Source organism: Chionomys nivalis, chromosome 2 (assembly GCF_950005125.1).
Source record: "Chionomys nivalis chromosome 2, mChiNiv1.1, whole genome shotgun sequence".
Lineage (NCBI taxonomy): Eukaryota > Metazoa > Chordata > Mammalia > Rodentia > Cricetidae > Chionomys > Chionomys nivalis.
The window spans coordinates 36,881,202-36,899,586 of record NC_080087.1 but is presented as its reverse complement, the minus strand read 5'-3'; the positions used below and the strand labels follow the sequence as shown (position 1 = coordinate 36,899,586).

The window sequence follows — 18,385 nt, the reverse complement described above, 5'->3', positions numbered from 1 at the left end:
TAAGAACCTGTTACTCATGCCCTGGAAAATCAGGAAGGATTACTGGGAAGTGTCCACCCCTGGCAGCTTTAAGGAGAAGGAAAGATTCAAGACATTTTTTTTTTGCAAGAGGTAGAAGCTTAGTAGGTTTACACTCTTAATAGGGTTCCTTGACAAATGGATCAGAAAACTTAAAGGAACTGAGCTAATGGCTTTGGGCCAAAGACTACTAGATGAAGGTGGGAGAAAAAGAAAACCACAGATGGTTTGCAAGGTGACTCATTTTTCCAACCCCCATTCCATCTTCTTTAATGTTTAAAAAGCATTTTGGTCGTGAAATTTTACAAAAGTAGTTAACCTCCGGGTTGTTTAGTTGATGTAAGAAGATTTTTCTTTCCATTGCCCATTTTTACAGTCTCTCCTCATTGCCGTAGGTTGACACCTTAACGACCTGTCCGGTCTCTAGGAGTTGCGTTACCTTCATTTATTTTTGAATGTAGAATTTTTTTTCCTTTGGCATGGAATGCTAAGAAAGGAGATCAGTAGATGACTCATTGCAATAGCTACATAGCACAGCAGAATATTTGCCTCTTGCCTATGAGTTAAAAACATCCAAGGAACTCACTGGTTTACAAAACCATAGCCTAGCTAAGGTTGGTGTGCTCCAATGCGGTAGCTGGGGAATGAAACTCTATTTCCTGAATTGACCTTCAGCCAGAGTCATCATTTTGGTCTCTTGCAGAATTGCAGGTAACTATTAATTTATTCTACGGATAAAACACAGTTTCTATTCACTGATAATTTTGGGTAACTTGAAGTCTTACTTAGATTTGAAATCTGGAGCTGAATCTCAGACTCAGTCATTCTAATTCTTAGGATGCATTTCAGCCCTGTGTCCCTCCCCTAATCCTTCCCCAATGCCCAGAACCCTCCCCAACTAGTCTGCTCCACCGGATCTAACTTCCCAAAATCCTAAAGTAGTTTTATCCCCTTGGGGCTCAGGGCTTGTAATATCCCTGAGGGGGAGGGGGGGGTCTTAAAACTGATTCTGTTAGCACAGCACTTGTGCAGCCGCCAGGGGGACCCCGACCCACCCAGGTTGCATCTGATAAGAAAGCATCCTAGGGGCGTGGGGCCGAGGGTCCTATGGCTTCTACTTCCAGAAAACACGGAGGGGTAGGGGACCCCCCAGTCCGTATTGGGACAGGAGAGGTGGGGAATCTCCGGCTCCTGTTCCCGCGGGGGTGAGAGGCGAGTGGGTGTGTCCGCTTCCGCCCGCCGGCCTTCAGCTTAAGCCGAGCTCTTGGTAGCGATACTTTGTTCTCGAGATGGGTTTTGTGTGAGTGCCATCCTGGTTCTAGAAGTACAACTTTGCAGCCAGGGAGGGGGGCGGCTGTGTTGGGGTCCGGGAGGAGAGGAGCGGATCCTACAACCAGCTCCAGGTACCGCGGGGCGGCAGGACCCGAGGAGTTCCCACGGGTCGTGGGCGGCGGTGCGATTGGCACCGTCTGGGTCCCCGGCTGGCGGCGATGCTCCGGGAAGCCCGTCCCCGCCCTCGCCCCCGATCCTCCTCTTAGGAGTGGGGGAGAGCTCAGGAGCTGGAATCCGTTGGGAACCGATCCCAAAACTTTCCCTTTAGCCCCGTGTTCCTTTTGTCTTTCTGGGCAGCGGCGGAGACGCCTTAGTTGCGATCCTCTCGTTCTGGCCTCGCTAGCGGTGTCCCACCGGTACTGTGGGAGGGCAGGGGTGCTGAGTCTCCCCGCGTTGGATGGCGGCGGCCGCGTCCCCCAGATGCGCGAGTCAGGGCGCCCGCACCCTTGCCTGACTCATCCTCCCGCGGTGACCGCACGGCGTCCTCAGCCTGAGCCCCGCGAGGATGGGGTGTGAGACCGGGGCTGCCCGCGGTTGCCCATATTCCGCCTGACGCCCCCCACCCCGCCGCCTCCCACGCTGGTCCCCGGAGGCGCACACCGTCGCGACAGCTGCTGGAGCGAAGAACCCCGAGAGGCCACCGAAGCCCCGAGACACGACGCTCAGGACAGGTGAGGGGACCACCAGGGTGCTGAGGGACTTGCCGAGGTGGATGGGCGAACCCTGAAGCGGTATTCTGGGCTTCTGTAGCCCACTGTCCTCCCCTCCGCTTTAGCCTGCAGAGTTAGGGGAAACAGTGACTCCCAAAGTTTGGGGAATGAACCAAGTCCGCCATCAGTTCCAGACTTCTTGGTCCCTGGAGCACAGGAGAGGTGGTGCGGGGCAGCCTGTGAGCAGTTGGGAGCCCCTGGCTCTGTGTCTTCTCCGAGCTACACCCTCCTTTGTCTAGGTTCCAGAGTCAGCATTCTTTGTGAGGATGTCTAAGGCGTAAATCTATGGAGGAACAAAGTGTGGGCAGGGGTTCTTAGAACAGTATTTCAGTGTGGTCTTGTCTACATAAGAAAAACGAAGAGGAGAGACAATTATCTGTAGGATTCAGCACGACTCTTCTCCCAACAGAGTCTGTCTGCCTTTAGTGAAAGAACTCACAGGTTTGCTTCGTTGATTGTTTTGCAATAATTGATTGTTCACACTAACACTGCACGTTATGAAGGCGCAGGCATTCTGTGTTTGCTGCCTAAAAAAAAAAAATTGAAGAGTATGTGTGTGTGCGCGTGAGTATGCGTGTGTGTTTGTGTGTGTTAAGAAGCGAATCTTTGTTCACTGCTAAGCATTGATAATGTCAGAGAGAAAGGTAGATACCCAGACACAATTAAGTAGCTTCGATCAGTTCCTGTGCTCATTGTTCTGATAGGCAGATACATTTGAGTCACAGGGTTCAGTCCCTGTACACCTTAGTCTGGTGTATTTCAAAACTAAATATGCCTGGCTTACCTTCTTACCATCTTTTCTTCTCAGGAAACAGTAAATGCAATTTGTATCGAACAATTTCCTTTTGTAGTCAAACTAAGTTTCATAGTTTTCTTTTTGTTGTTGTTGTTGTTGTTGTTCTTAGATGTTACCCATTTGCTGCCCGACGAAAACACATAAAATGACCTTTCCTTTCTGACTTGACTGTTGCTATTAGGGCATTTTTTCATTCTGAAAAGGAGAATGTATCCTGAAACTTTTTAAGGCTCTCTTAATTTCCACGCTGCTGGTCCCCCACACTGAAGCATCTGCTCGTACTTCCCTGCCTTTCAAGACAGCTTAAGTGAGGGACAGGCTGTCTTCTGAAAGAAAAACTAGTGCTTCCAATTAAGTGGAAACTGCTCCCCCCCCATGCTTCAACAACTTAATGTTGCATTTTGAATTTTAAAAATAGATACTGGGGTGTTTATAACTTTTCTTTAACAACCCTACCAGACATCTCATAATTATGAGATAATTTGTAACCAGGGCCATAATTATCTTTGTAGCTAGGCTGGGAAAGCCTTTGGTAAGAGAGTTGGTACATAGAAAGGCTCTGAATATTAGTTCCAGGGGACTGGTACAGAGTAACTTAACCTGTTGCTTCTGAGGCTTGCCTGGGTAAATACAAAGTATCCATATGATGCTTAGAATCAGAAAGAACTGGATGTTCAGGAGCCCCTGGTGAGGGAGGATTGCTGTCCTTGTCACTTTTATGGTAGTGCAATTTTTAGATATGCTTTTCTTTTTTTTTTCTTTTTTTTTTTCTTTTTTTTTTTGGTTTTTTTTCGAGACAGGGTTTCTCTGTGGTTTTGGAGCCTGTCCTGGAACTAGCTCTTGTAGACCAGGCTGGTCTCGAACTCACAGAGATCCGCCTGCCTCTGCCTCCCGAGTGCTGGGATTAAAGGCGTGCGCCACCACTGCCCGGCTTAGATATGCTTTTAAATGTGCCAAGAGTTGGATTGCTACATTTGAACTCTCATAGTTTCTAGATTTTGACAATGGTTCATTGCACATAGAAAGACAACTGACATTGGGAGGAGAGAATCTGAAATGATTGGCTAAACTAGTTCTCACCCAAACTCAATAAAAAGAAAAAGAAACTCATATGTTGCCTGTGGAAATAAGAACAAAAATAAGCAGATGTCACTTTTTGCATTTCTTTTTAAAAATGAGATTTTAAAAAGGAAGTGTTCTCAGGAAGTCAAAAGTTCTTACATTGTTTATCATCCAGAACGTAGAATTTAAAATATGAGGTGGTTTAAAAATATATTTCTTGTAGTGTTTCTCTCCCTAAATAGGAGACAGTACAGGCTGTAGTTATCAAGTGAAGTATATTTGGAAAAAGAACTTGTGTAAGGGGAAGAAAAACGAACCTGAGATGGGATGAATCCTTGATGCTATCCAGGAATATGAGACTTGCAATTGTATCAAATTAATCTGCTTGTCCCTGGACTGAAGGTGGGCGTTGCCTGCTAGTGTCTGATACGTACCCAGACACTCAGAAGGCCAACGAGCACTCGGTGAGAGGTCAAATGTCAGAGACAGGAGCTAGGCTGGTGAGGAGGAAACTGGTAAACATAGCCCAGGCTTTGAAGCACATCAAGTGTTGGGGTGTCTGTGGACACCAGGAGTCTGGTGCAGACACCAGAGCAGTTCAAGCAGATCCCAACTGGCACTGTTTGGGGAGCTGCCATCTTGACTTAGCTACTGATAATGTAGCATCGTACAAGTTGTTTGGCCTTTCCAGTCCCTGTTGTCCTCCTCTGCGGAGTGACCTCGGATTAGAGACCTTTACATTCTCCGAAATAACGCTATGTGATGAGTTCTGGTGGAATTAAGAATATGGAATAAAAATCTGAATGTGACGGTGTGCGGCTTGTAGTGCCAGGGCTGGAGGGATCCGGGATACAAGTTTTGTGGGTATGGGGGAAGGACAATGCCTAACAGCTGGAAATGAAAGCAGTCTAGCCTGGGGCATGTGCTCCATCATGGTGATCCCAGTTGACAGGAAAATCAAAGTGCAAACACCAACTTTCGCTCGGTCTTTGATGGTTGTCCATGAGTTTTCGCAAATGATAGCAATTGATTTTCCTAACAACCTCCAGAGGCAATTAGAGCAGAAAGGTGATGGAGGCCAGGCTGGTGCTACAAAACATGCTAGCAAAGTGCAACTCGACTGCCTCTCCGCAGAACTGCTGGTGATGGAAGAGAAGCTAAGCCTGCCTTGGAAATTCTGAGTAAAGGGGGAGCGAGAGGTAAGCCTGATGTCTGACTTTAGTGGAGGCTTGAATTTTGGGGGGAAACCATTTATATTCTAGAAAACAAAATTGTGTGATTATGAGTTTGAGAGCATCTCGGATGCCTTGGATTTTGACCGATGGTGTTTACTCTGGTGGCTCCTGTTTCATGCTTTCTCCTCCCTTAGTCCCCCTTTCTGTTCCATTTCCTGAATGGGATTTACTTATTATCACTGGGTCCTTGATGAGACTCTTCCAAGAACTCCCAGTGCACTGTAAAATAAAGGAAATACCCACAAACTATATAAAGGCGAGGATCTTTGAACCAAGACGCTGTTGGTGGGATGTGTAGGAATAAGTCATTCTTTGAAAACTTTATCACCAGAAAGGAAATTATACAGAAAAACTACACCAAAACAAAAACCAAGGAGTGTAGCCGAGTAGGAAGATGGGGGCTGCAGCTCCCTTCCTGCTGTATCTGCTACCACCTCCTTCTGAACATCATGTTGTAGAGGATGGTTCAGTCCCTCTGCCAGTCACTCCCCTTGAGATTTCTGTGAGTTGCTCAAGGATTCATTTGATTATATGCACATGTAACTAGATTAGGTCGAAAAGAATTTGCTGGCTGATGTGAACGGAAAGTCTAAAAGTGGAACTTGCTTCAGTTGTTGGTGGAACCTGAGATGCACACGACTTTGTCTAGATTCTTCCTCTCATTTCTTACCCCCATTTCTCTCTGGATCAGTTTTATCCCAAGGTCTTTTTTTGTGATGAGAAAGTCACTTTCATTAGCTCCAAACCTATACTTTTGAGTTGACCTCTGTAAGGAAGAGAGGTCCCGTTTCTTTCAAGTCCCTTTTATACTTCTTTGGAAGGATCCTGAGGTGCTAGGCTTCAGTGGCCACAGCATCGGTCCTTAGTATGGTAAAGAGTGTTCCGTGGTAGGCTGGGATAGAATCTGTGCCATGCTCTTCCTATGTGTGGTTTTTGGTAGCAGTCAGATGGGAAGGCGAGGGTTGCTTCTTGACTGACAATTCTCTGAAGATCACAGAGAAGTGGTCCACAAAGCAAATGATGCTCAGATAAAAACAGTGCACTTGTTACCATGTATACTTGTTCTCACTTACACAGAGATGCGTACTTTTGCACACAGGCAAGTCTGGTGTGCAAGTGTGCAAGTGTGTGGAGGCAGAGGCAGACATCGGGTATTCTTCCTCGGTTGCCTTCTCTAGCTTCATATCTGAGATGGAGTCTCTCACTGAATCTGTATTCACCAGTTGATTAGACTGGCTGGCCAGGAAACTTCAAGAATCTGCTTGTCCCTGTTGCCTTTCCTGATCCTACCATGGGCTCCAGATCTATGCTTGCTACATCCAGCTTTTTAGAGGGCTGCTGGAGATCTAAATTCTCATGCTCATAAATGACAGCAAGCACTTTACCAACAGACCCCCCTCCCTTGGCCCTAAACTGCTACAAGCATCCTTTAAGTCATTACATTATTTAAGCTTCTGAAAAGCCTTCTAGAGTGAGAAAACCAAAAGCTGGGGGAGGCAAATAACCACATTAAAATTTTGTGAGCACTAAGTGGTAAGCCCTAATAGCCTCAGTCTGTGCAATATCATTGCTCAAGGCCAATGTCACAATACACTGTAATAGGCCAATTGGAATGGCAGGCTTAGTAGACTTTCTAATATGCATTCCAAGTGCCAGACATCAGTGTCATTCAGTTGCCAAGTGTGCCTGTTCACAGACCTGTCAGACAGGTGCCATGGTGAGGCTCCCGCCAAGTACTCGCATGCATAAATTCTTAGTATGAGACTTGGCATAATAGCAAGAGTCAGGGATGGGGGCAGGACCGGAAGAGTGAACAGGTGGGCAGAGCAATGGAACAGCTACTGTTTGATTGTTGATCTGAGAACAGGAACTTGACCATATGGCTCCACTTTAAACATCTTCCCAAGGCAAATCAATAGAATATGGAATGGGCATCTCAGAGAGAGGGGGAGTCTATTAGTTGTCAGCCATTATGTGCAAAGAGAAGTTGACATTTGCAATGTGTTTGCCGTGCACCTTATCTATAGATGATCTCACTAAAGCTTCACTATAGACCTGGAAGTGTAAGTACGATCTACCTCCTCCCTTTTAGAGCCACGGTATGAGGGTCAGAGAGGTTAATATTGTTTGCCTGAACTCCTGGAGCCAGACAAGAATCTGAAGGAACTGGCACGGAATCCTAGATCTGTCAGAATCTGGAATTCACTAGGGAGTCACTCTGGTCCTCGCAGGGCAAGGTCAACTTCAAGTCTGAGTGAGAAATGGGGAGTCCTGTGGACATCTGGTTACGAAAGAGCTGACCTTTTAGACTCGTGAGAATGAGATCAGAGCAGACCATGTAAAGAGTTGGACCTTGTTTGGCTTTTTTTTAAACGCAATTATCTAGTAAGACGTTCCCACCAGTAGAGAGTTACTATCACCCTGCAGGGTGAACACACCAGCAGGTTAGATGCCTGAGAGGTTAGTTTTAGTTGCTGCTTTCAGTTGCAGAGAAGGAAACCTCTGCCAATGGCCATGGTCTGAGGTTACCTTCATACATATAGATGTTTTGCCTAGAAAGATGGCAAGTAAGAAATAGACACAGAAAAAGAGACTGAGAGAGAGAAAGCAACTAGCGACATGCTAAGTATAGTAGATACACGAAACCTTCTAGCTATATAGTATCACTAAAGGTCCTGCTTGAAAGACTATACAATGAAATATGAATGGCATAATGTTATTCTGCAACAAACGCAAAAGTTTTATTGATTTAGATGTATGTGCAATTCACCGTGTGTGTGCACACACAAGTGTGTAAGAAAAGTAATGAGCTATACGAAAATAACTTATTTGTGAGAATCTCATAATCTTTTTCAAAAAGTGAAGCTCAAGGAATTTTTCATAGTATTGGAGAATGCCGAGCTGGCTAGCGTTATGAAATACACAGTTGCAACAGCTGAGCATAAATGCTATGGCAGAAAGGAATAGGACACCTGAAATGCAGGTCAGCCACCAGAGGCCTCCAGCAGGAGGGAAGTGTGGGACTGTGCATGAACAGAGGAGAAAAAGAAAGCAGCAGGAGAAGAAAGAGGGCATTCGGTGCTCTGCAGCCAGAAATCACCAGGAACTTCTCCGGGGTTGAACAAATTTATCACCGCTCATTAAAAGGAGGGAAAATGTGCACAGGGGAATGTGAGGTGTCTCAGTAAGGGAGGGTTGGGCATCACTGACACGGTTTTGGCTGCTGTTCAGGCATTCAGTGATTCGGGAATGGAGATTGAGATGGGGATAACGCTGTGCCTCTGAGTCTCCATAATGCTTATCGCTAGAGAAGCAAACCCTGGCGTTGATAGAAGCAGGGGTTGGGATGGAGGAGGTGGTTCAGTCAGTGAAATGTGATTCACAAGCATGAGTTTGTATCCCCATTATGCCTGCAGTCTCAGCACGGGGACAGAAGGATCCCAGAGGCTTGCTTGGCCAGCCAGGTGGGCCGAATTGGTGAGCTCTGGGTTCAGTGAAAGACCTTGTTTCAAAAAATAATATGGAAGGAAATTGAAAACAATTGACACTTGATATCAACCTCTGTCCTAGAAACACACACGCACGCACACACAAAGACACACAGTATCAATCATTTGATATTGAATGATCAGGGGATATTTTGTCATTACTCAGGTCAGACAATGTTCATATTCTCCCATTGGATTATGAGGTTCTTGAGGTAAGGGACCAAGTCCTATAGCATCGTAAGAGAGTCACATAAATAACGATTGGAACACAATAAACTAAAGCTGTGAGTGAAAAGAATATTGGAATTTTATGAAACCCAAGTAAAACTAATTCCAGAGGTGCTGAAAACATTTCCTTTTTAAAATTCAGCATCTTTAGGCTGAGATGTGGCATGAATTAAAAATCCCTCAGTCCTCCATCTAGGCAGATTTTTAGTGTCAGAGAGACACATTTTGCCTTCATTAGTAATGAGAGTCAGATGGGCCCAGAGAACATATACATGTACACATATTTATAACATGATGGTTACTTCTGAAGAATTATTTTTGCTTTTAATTGCAAAGTAAAGCATACTCTTAATTAAAATTTTGGAAACACATTAAGGATTAAAAATCCATGAAGAAATCTTAACTATAATCCTCTAACCCAAAGGCACCCGTAACATTTGGCATTTTCATCTCCTCATTTTAATGAGTTTTTTCCATACTTAATATCACAACCTGTACTGTTTGCTTAGCCTTATGTGTTAAATACTTTCCAAATTGTGGGCAACTTTAATAATGTCTGTGTAATATTGGGTTACATGGTGTATGTCATGGTTTATTAACCATACCCTTATACATGGACCTCAAGGCTACTTCCAAACATTTGGCATTGTAAATAGTACTTTGGTGAAACCTTTGTTCTAGCAGGATAATTTATTTTTCTCTTTGAGACAGGGTCTAATCTCTGTAACCCTGGCTGGCCTGGAACTCACTATGTAGACAAGAGGTTCATTTGCCTTTGCTTCCCAAGTTTAGGGATGAAAAGTGTGAGTCATCAGACTTGACTATTTCCTTAGTTTTAAAGGAATGTTATGCATTAGTTTGCATTCTATTAGATATAGATTCTCTGTCTCTGTCTCTCTCTCTGTATGTGTCTGAACATGAATGTCATGGTTTTCATATGGAGATTAGGGGACAACATTAGAGTAAATTCTTTCCTGCCTCTTTATGATCGCCAGAGATCAAAATCAGGACCTCATGTTTAAGCACAAGTACTTTTAGTCTCTGAACCATCTTGTTAGTATCAACACACACAAGCACATGCACACATGCACACACTTACATATGCACATGTCTATGTACATTAATAAATCTAAAAATGTTTTAGTAGATTTAGTAAAATATGTGGAGGGATAATTCCAAGGGAGGCTATACATTTATAAGACCCTTGATATTTAATATTTAACTGATTACCATAGAAAGTGAAGTTGTGATTAATGTAGGAGGGACATGCCTTTCACCATGCCCTTCCTACCTGATTGATTTTTGTTTGTGTTTTAATGATATGTGTGTGTGCATGCATGCAACTGCATGCATGTGTGTATAATATATATATGTATATATATGATATATGCATATAATATAAATATATAGATGTTTGCCCGTGACTGTGTTTTTCTGTGCACCCCACATATGCAGTACCTGAGGAGCCTAGAAGAGGGCACTGGATCAGATCCCCTGGAAATGGAGTTGCAGACAGTTGTGAGCCACCATGTGGGTGCTGGAAACTGAGTCTGAGTCCCCTGCAAGAGCAACTAGTACTCATCACCACTTCTTCAGCACCTCGTTCATTGTTTGTAAACAAAAGAACCCTTGGTTTCAAGTTTTCTGCTAGCATATGTCAACTGTAGATTTCTTTCTTTTATTACCAAATATGCTCTTTTAGGTATAGATTTATCAAATACCATGGTGAGACACTCACTGTACTAAAAATGTTACAAATGTTACTCACCAAACAGATAGGAATGCATGAGTGGGAAAATGAATTTTTGAAAGTAAGTCATCTCACATTCTTTGTGATAAAGGGGATGGAGGCTGAGGGTTCCTCTACCTGAACCTGCACTCTGTAACCTTGGTGTCGTGTTCCAGGACATTGTGCTCTTCTGAGCATGCCCTGTGTGCTAGCTTCCTTCTGTTGCTGTGATAAAACACATTGACTGAAGGTAGTTTAGAGGAGGGAAGGATTTATTTCCACTTACAGGGTGCAATCCATCACCGAAGGACATCAGGGTAGGAATGCAAGCAGGAACTTGAATCCAAACCAGCTTCCTGTTCCACAGAGTATTGCCTCTGACCAAGGACCTCACAACTAAGGAAACACAGTAGAAACTGTGGTGGATGCTGCTTGCTCACTGGCTCACTCAGACTCATGCTTAACTAGCTTTCTAATATAGGTCAGGACCATCTGCCTAGGGAATGATGATGACCACAGTCAGGCTGGCCCAATAACGATGACCAGTGAGCTTGACCCTCTACCTTATTAACAAATAAATCCTCATACATACAATTTCTCAACTTAAGCTCTCTTTTCAGATGATTCTAGGCTGTGTCAAGCTGCTACAGTTAAAGCTAACCAGGAGACCCTGCGTTATGTGCTTACGACCACACAATTTCACAAAGCTTGAACCAAGAGAGGGCAGACCTGTGTTTTTCATTCCTGACTGAGTGTCCTGCACATGACTGGGGCAAGACTGTCCTGGGAGGAAGGATGTGAAGATACCCAGGACTTCCCTGATGACTGTTTCTACTCACTGACTTCCCCCAAGAAAAAACAAATAATGAGGCTGAGTTTTTCGAAGATTCTAGTTCTGTACATTTCCAAAGAAAAACCAACCATGATATAGCATTGACTTTTAAGATGTGAATTTTGGGTTTTATCAAAAGAAGAGGTGATTTGGAATATACTTAGACCCCCATAGATATTTTTGTTCTTTTGATACACTGCCTAAGACTATACGTGAGAACTAGTGAGCTTTTTATGTCCATCATTCTGAGGTGGGCTTTAAATGTCAATTTCATCTTGCCAACAGCTACCATTTTCCCATAAAATAATCTGCAACTGAAATAAAGATTATTTTAGTTTTCTTCCAAAGAAAATATCATAACTGTCTTATACACTTCAATCAATTTTGGCCAAAGTCATTTATGTCTATTTAAGAAAAAATTGCCTAGAGAATGTTATTCAGTAGGTGCCATTTTGTTACATGTGAGTCATCTTACTGTGCTCATGTGTGTTCATGTGTTTACATGTTCCACAAGTTTACCCATAAAGCCAGAAATCAGCCTTGGGTGTCTGGCTCAATCATTTATCCATCTTGTATTTTGAGCCAAGGTTTCTCACTGAACCTTGAACTTACTGATATGACTAGGCCACAAAGCCAGTCAACATGAGGCATCTACCTGGCTCCACCTTTCCGGAACTGGGATTACAGGGATGTACCACTGTGCCCAGTATTTTTAATGTGGGTTCTGGGAATCAAGGTCAGCCCCTCATCCTTGGATAGCAAGTGTTTTTATCAAGGAATCCATCTCCCAGCTTGAATATCTTCTTATACACTGCTGACACAGAAGTCTGTGTAGAAAGGTATGTCCTATATATTTATTATTCTCTTAGTGATAAGATGTGAAGGTTCTGATAGCATACATAAAGCAGTAAGTATGAACTGAACAGGAAGTTCATTAATTAATAAGTGAGTCAATCAGTAGTGTATGCTGGTACCTGCAGATGGGAAAGGGAGCAAAATGAAAGTGGTTACTGAACTTCCCTTTGCCATGGAGGAAGTAGCGGTCACAAATAGGCAAAGCAGTCTCAAGCAGTAGGAGGGGCTAGAGGAAATATGTAATCTCACAAAATCATGGTCAGGACAGACAGCTAGAACATCTGAGTTGAGACCTATGAGACAACGAGGGGCCCACCCCTGTATCTGAGAAGAGTAGCAGAGATTTTATAGAAGATCATTGGGAAGCCAGGGTAAGGGTGTGCTTTGGGTTGTGAGAGTGAAGCAATGAAACACAGGAATTGAGGGAAAGAATACAAAATGGTACCTCGCTGTGATCGTGACTATCAGAACAGGAGCAAAAGCAGCGATTGTTTAGGAGAGTTTTCTATAATCACTAGTTATGTTTAAGAAGAGCTGTGCCGGGCTGGAGAGATGGCTCAGAGGTTAAGAGCATTGCCTGCTCTTCCAAAGGTCTTGAGTTCAGTTCCCAGCAACCACATGGTGGCTCACAACCATCTGTAATGGGGTCTGCTGCCCTCTTCTGGCCTTCAGGCATACACACAGACAGAATATTGTATACATAATAAATAAATAAATAAATATTTTTTTTTTAAAAAATAGAAGAGCTGTGCCTCACTCTATGGCTGGAGATATTAGTTATGCAATGTTCACCTTCCAAGTTAAGTATAGACAGAATGTATAAATTAGCATAAGTGAATAGGTATGCATATTTGACATATATGTAAATAAAGCTTCAGTAGAATGTACTAGCTTTGAAGTCTACTACAGAGCTTTTTATGCTCATCTATTTATTTCACATCCCAGCCACAGCCTCCCCCCATCCTCTGCTCTCAGTTCCTCTACCCCATTCATTCCTCCATGCCTCCATCTCCTCCTCTTCCATCCCATCCAGGAAAGGGCAGGTCTCCTATGAGTAGCAATAAAACATGGCATATCAAGTTGCAGTAAGACTAAGCACCTCGTCATGGGCAAGGTGACCCAGTGTAAGGAGGAAGGTCACAAAAGCCCGTAAAAGAGTTAGAGACAACCCTCATTCTCGCTGTTAGGAGTTCCATAAGAGGACCAAGCTACAGCACTGTAACATATATGGAAAGTGCCTAGGATAATCTCATGTAGGCTCCCTTGTTGTCAGTTCAGTCTCTGTGAGCCCAAGTTAGTTGATTGTGTGAGCCTTCCTGCAGTGTCCTTGAGCCCTCTGGCTCCTTACACTCCTTTTTCTTCATCTGCAGGATTTCTCATCTCTGCCTAAGGTTTTGTGGGTCTCTGCATCTGACTTCATCAGTTGATGTGGGAAGGTCATTTGTTAATTAATAAAGAAACTGCTTGGCCTCATAGGTTAGAACATAGGTGGGTGGAATAAACAGAACAGAATGCTGGGAGGAAGAGGAAGTGAGGTAAGACACCATGCCGCAGATGAGATGAAGCTCCGACCCAGGATGGACATAGGCTAGAATCTTCCTGGTAAGCGTACCTCGTGGTACTACACACATTAATAGAAATGGGCCAAGCAGTGTTTAAATGAATACAATTTGTGTGTTGTTATTTTGGGGCATAAGCTAGCCAGGCAGCTGGGAGCTGGGTGGCAGGAATGCGGCCCGTAAGCTCCCGCTACAATCAGTTGCTAGATAATGCCTCTCCAATGACAACTGGGCCAGGCACCAGTCTGGTCATAGGCGACAACCAGTTCAGTCTATTTATCCTCTGTTGCTAGGAGTCTAAGCTAGGGTCCTTTTCATAGACTTGGGAGATTCGCCTGTGCCAGGCTTCTGCCTGACCCCAAAATGCACCCCAACTCCAGCAGTCCCCTCATAAATCCCCCCTCCATGCCATACCCTTACCCCAATTGCTCATGTTCCCATTCCCATTGCTCATGTTCCCATCCACACCCTCTCTCAGTCCACTCACAAAATCTGTTTCCTCTTCTAAGGGAGATCTGGGCGTACCACCATGAACTCTCCATGATACCTAGTCTCTCTAGGTCTATGGATTATAGCATAGTTATCATTTATTTTACAGCTAATACCCACTTATGAGTGAGTATATACCATGTTTGTCTTTATCTGCTGGGTTACCTCACTCAGGATATTTTTTTTCTGGTTCCATTTATTTGCCTTCTAATTTCATAGTGTCCTTGTTTTTAACAGCTGAGTAATACTCCATTGTGTAAATGTACCACATGTTCTTTATCCATTCTTCAGTTAAGAGACATCTAGGTTGTTTCCATGTTCTTTACAAATAAAGCTGCTATGAACATAGTTGGGCAAGTGTTCTTGTGATATGATTGAGCATCCTTTGGGCATATAGCTGGGTCTTGTGGTAGATTGGTTCCCAGTTTTTTGAGGAACAGCCACACTGACTTCCAAAGTGGCTATATAAGTTTGCAGTCCAACCAGCAGTGGAGGAGTGTTCCCTTTGCCTGGACTCCACAAAATTGGAAAAAATCAAAAAAAAAAAAAAAAAAAAAACCAAAAAAACAGATCAATAACTCCTATGGAACTAGAAGTAGTCATTAAAAGTCTACCAACCACAAAAAATATAAATAAATAAAGTAATTAAGTAAGTAAGTAAGCCAGCCCAGGGCCAGATGGTTTTAGTGCAGAATTCTAGCAGACTTTCAAAGAAGAGTTAGCAACAATACTCTCAAATTATTCCACAAAATAGAAACAGAAGGAACACTGGCAAATTCTTTCTATGAGGCTACAGCCACCCTGGTACTCAAACTACACAAAGACCCAACAAAGAAAGAGAATTACAGACCAATTTCACTGATAAACATTGATACAAAAATACTCAATAAAATACTGGCAAACCAAGTCCAAGAACACATCAAAAAGATCATCCACCATGACCAAGTACGCTTCATTTCAGAGATGCAAGGATGGTTCAACATGCCACAGAGTTTTGAATAATGTGAAACATTAATTTTTAACTTTGCCTAGCATGATGCCTGTGTACTATACCCATTTTGTAAATGTTTGCCAAACTAACTATATAAAATATTTTATACTGTAAGAAAAAATCATAGTGGAATATGAACTCTGTCGGAGCCCGTGTGGGCCCAACACAGATTCCCTAACCCGGCTGGAACGGAGTCACGAGGAATAAAACTGACACAGCTTACACGGTCATCATGAAAAAAGCCAGATCTCTCTTTATTCTCCAAACATTTTATATATCCACCTGAATTGAGTCGGGGGGGGGGGGAGAGGGGGACACACATTAGGCTGTCTCCTAGGCAGCCAGGTGCCTGGGCTCAAGCATCTAGCAGTCAGGTAGGCCATGAATTAGCATCTCTATAAGACATCCTCTTAGTTACAAAAGGAGGAAGCACCAAACCTCTAAAACTCTTAAGTCATCAGCTTTAGCCAACATCTCTTTTCAGGTAATCCACATTCTAACAAAAGAAACTAGGAGCAGCACATCCTGGCTATTGTTAAACAGAGACAGTTTGTCTGCAGAGTTACATGATCACACTTAAGATACAGCATTTCCATTGTTTAAAAAATGTATATCCATTAACTATACTCTGAATTCCATAGTAACATGAAAGTGCAATTGAAATGTCAAAAATTAAAAAATTAAAATATTGAAAATAAAAATGTAACACACAGAAACAATCAGCACTCCATGGACCTTTCTTCACATCTATATGAATAGAAACCTTGGCGAATCCATATTTATAAAAAGGTTTTAGAGACCAAATGTGGAGTTGTGTGTCTTTAATCTCAGTACTTGGGAGGCAGAGAAGAATCTTTGTGAGTTCAAGGCCAGCCTGTTCTACATAATGAGTTCCTAGATAGCCATAGATACACAGAGAAACCATATCTCAAATAAGCAAACAACAAAAACCCAAAGATAAATAAATGAAAATAAAACTTAAAAAAGTTTCCATTAGCATCATGTGGTCCTGTTATATCTTCCTCAACTTGTGGAAATTACTTATCCTCGGAGACTCCCAATCCTAGAATTGACCTTTAGTTAAAATGTCTCTGCTAACACCTGCAGATCCGAGTGTTAAAGGAGGGTTCACTATAATCAGTGATGTTTCTTAATGAATATTTAGCTCAGTGTCTTTCAGGAGATGTGTTAAAATAGACTTAGGCGGTACCTGCTATTTGTTGAGCGAATACTAAGTGTCTCCCACTCTACTTGTGCTAGGAGATTAAGAGGTTTCTGTCAAAGGACCTCGGTCTCAAGAACCACCAGTTGAGACCGTGTCTTCAGCAGGACTGAGACTTAGAACAAGATGCCACACAGGACTCCTTGAGTCTAAGTCTAAAAAGGAGGGGTAGTGGCAGAAGATGTGGCTTAATTCCCAGCTGCCGCCATTTGGAGTCTGCTAAGTGATCTTAAAAGTCGTCTTGCAGAAGATAAGTGAAAAGGGCCATGCAGGGCAACAATGCCACCTGTGCCCAGATCTGCTGTTCTGCAGATATTACTCCGGAGATCCCCTGTCATGGCTGCCAGAGGCTGATCTGTTCATTTGACAGGAGAGGCAGCGGCTGGCATGCTCGGCAGACCCAGGGACTCTTGCTATTCACAAGCCTGCATGCTTAGCCCTCTGTTCATCTTCATTCTACAGGCTGTACGTTGGATCCCTATAGGGGACAGCCCCCAAAGCTCCCCACCACCCTGTCCTTCACATGTTCCCTAACTTTGGAATTGAAGCTTCAACCCTGCTCGACTGTCAGTTCCGATCAGAGGGGCACTCGTGTTTTCTTTTGCTTGTTTATTCTGCGCGTTCACCGTCTACTCTCCTGTGCCCTGGAAATGCTGCAGGAAGTCAAGTTCTCCATGACCCTTCTATTCCAGCTGGAGGAGACATCGCATATGTGATTTATTATAATGGGAGAGGAATAAAGCAGGGTCTAGGGACAGAAAGCCCTGGGATAGGGATCCTGTGAACCTATGAAGGGAGATCACTGTGAGGTCTGACGTACAACAGAGACATGAATGAAGTGAGGAAGAAATTGTTAGGATATATTGGGGAGTCATATTTCAGACAGTGTGGCGGGGAGTGCAGAGTTGGTGAAGAGACAGTGTCAGAGGGCAGCTGTCTTAGAATGCTGAAGTCCCTGGAGACCAGTGCCACAGAACTGTGTAGGCGTCCACGGAGGCTGCTGTAACCAGACGGGAACCACAGGCTGTCTCCAGAGGAACAACCCTGGAATCTTCATCTAGAGCAGAAACTTTTCCACTCTTCATCCTCACAGCTGGTACCAATCTCAGATGGAGCCATGCATCGAGAGGAAGCCCGTATTGGCCCGTGGCTTTCTTGTCCTGCCAGATGGGACTGAGCTCTACCCCAAGGTTCTTAGACAAAATGTCACTGAGCGACATGCTGATAAAGACCTTGAAGCAAGAGTAGCCCAGAGACGCTGCTGAATTGATGATATTTTCGTTTGCTTGTGAGCGAAATTGTGTTGTAAGTTGAGGAGTGTGCCTTGACACGCTGACAGTGTGAAAGTTGAAATTTGGGGCTCCTGTTGGCTTTTTCAAAGGCCTTCATTCCCGACTTAAGTGTGGGAACATGCTGCCAGCAAGGCCTTTCTCCTAATCATTGTCCTCCAGTTCAGTGGGTGACAGGTATGAATTAAGAAAGAAAAAACCTGACATTTAGATCAAAGTTAATGACTCTTCAGAAACTGTGGGAAATGCTCAGGACAACTACCTTACACCAGTATTCGTTTGACCAACAGAGACCCAGACAGAGCTCCTGGGGTTGCAGCCATGACTGTGGGTGGTGCTTGAAAAATCTGATGGGCAGGGAGCTTATACAGTCCAGGAGTAGAGGCAAGAATAACAAACCATAAATAATGATGTGATGAGTATGGTGACCACCATGAAGTCTGCCAGAGACGGGCTCCCTAGAAACACTTCTGAGACTGGGACGGAAACTGAGACCTTGTCTGGGGAAGATAAGAGGCAGGGGGAGTGGGAATCTGCACAGGAGGGCTCA

At 43.8% G+C, this 18,385-nt stretch overlaps 1 protein-coding gene across 1 annotated transcript in view; it reads left to right on the top strand.

Annotated features, from left to right (window-relative positions):
- The first annotated feature begins 1,889 nt into the window (after positions 1–1,889).
- The window catches only part of Tmem200a (transmembrane protein 200A), an 84,467-nt gene continuing 67,971 nt past the window's right edge, over positions 1,890–18,385 (top strand). The window contains exon 1 of the mRNA XM_057762047.1: positions 1,890–2,021. The gene's annotated coding sequence lies outside the window, so the exon portion shown is untranslated. The remainder of the gene's footprint in view (positions 2,022–18,385) is intronic.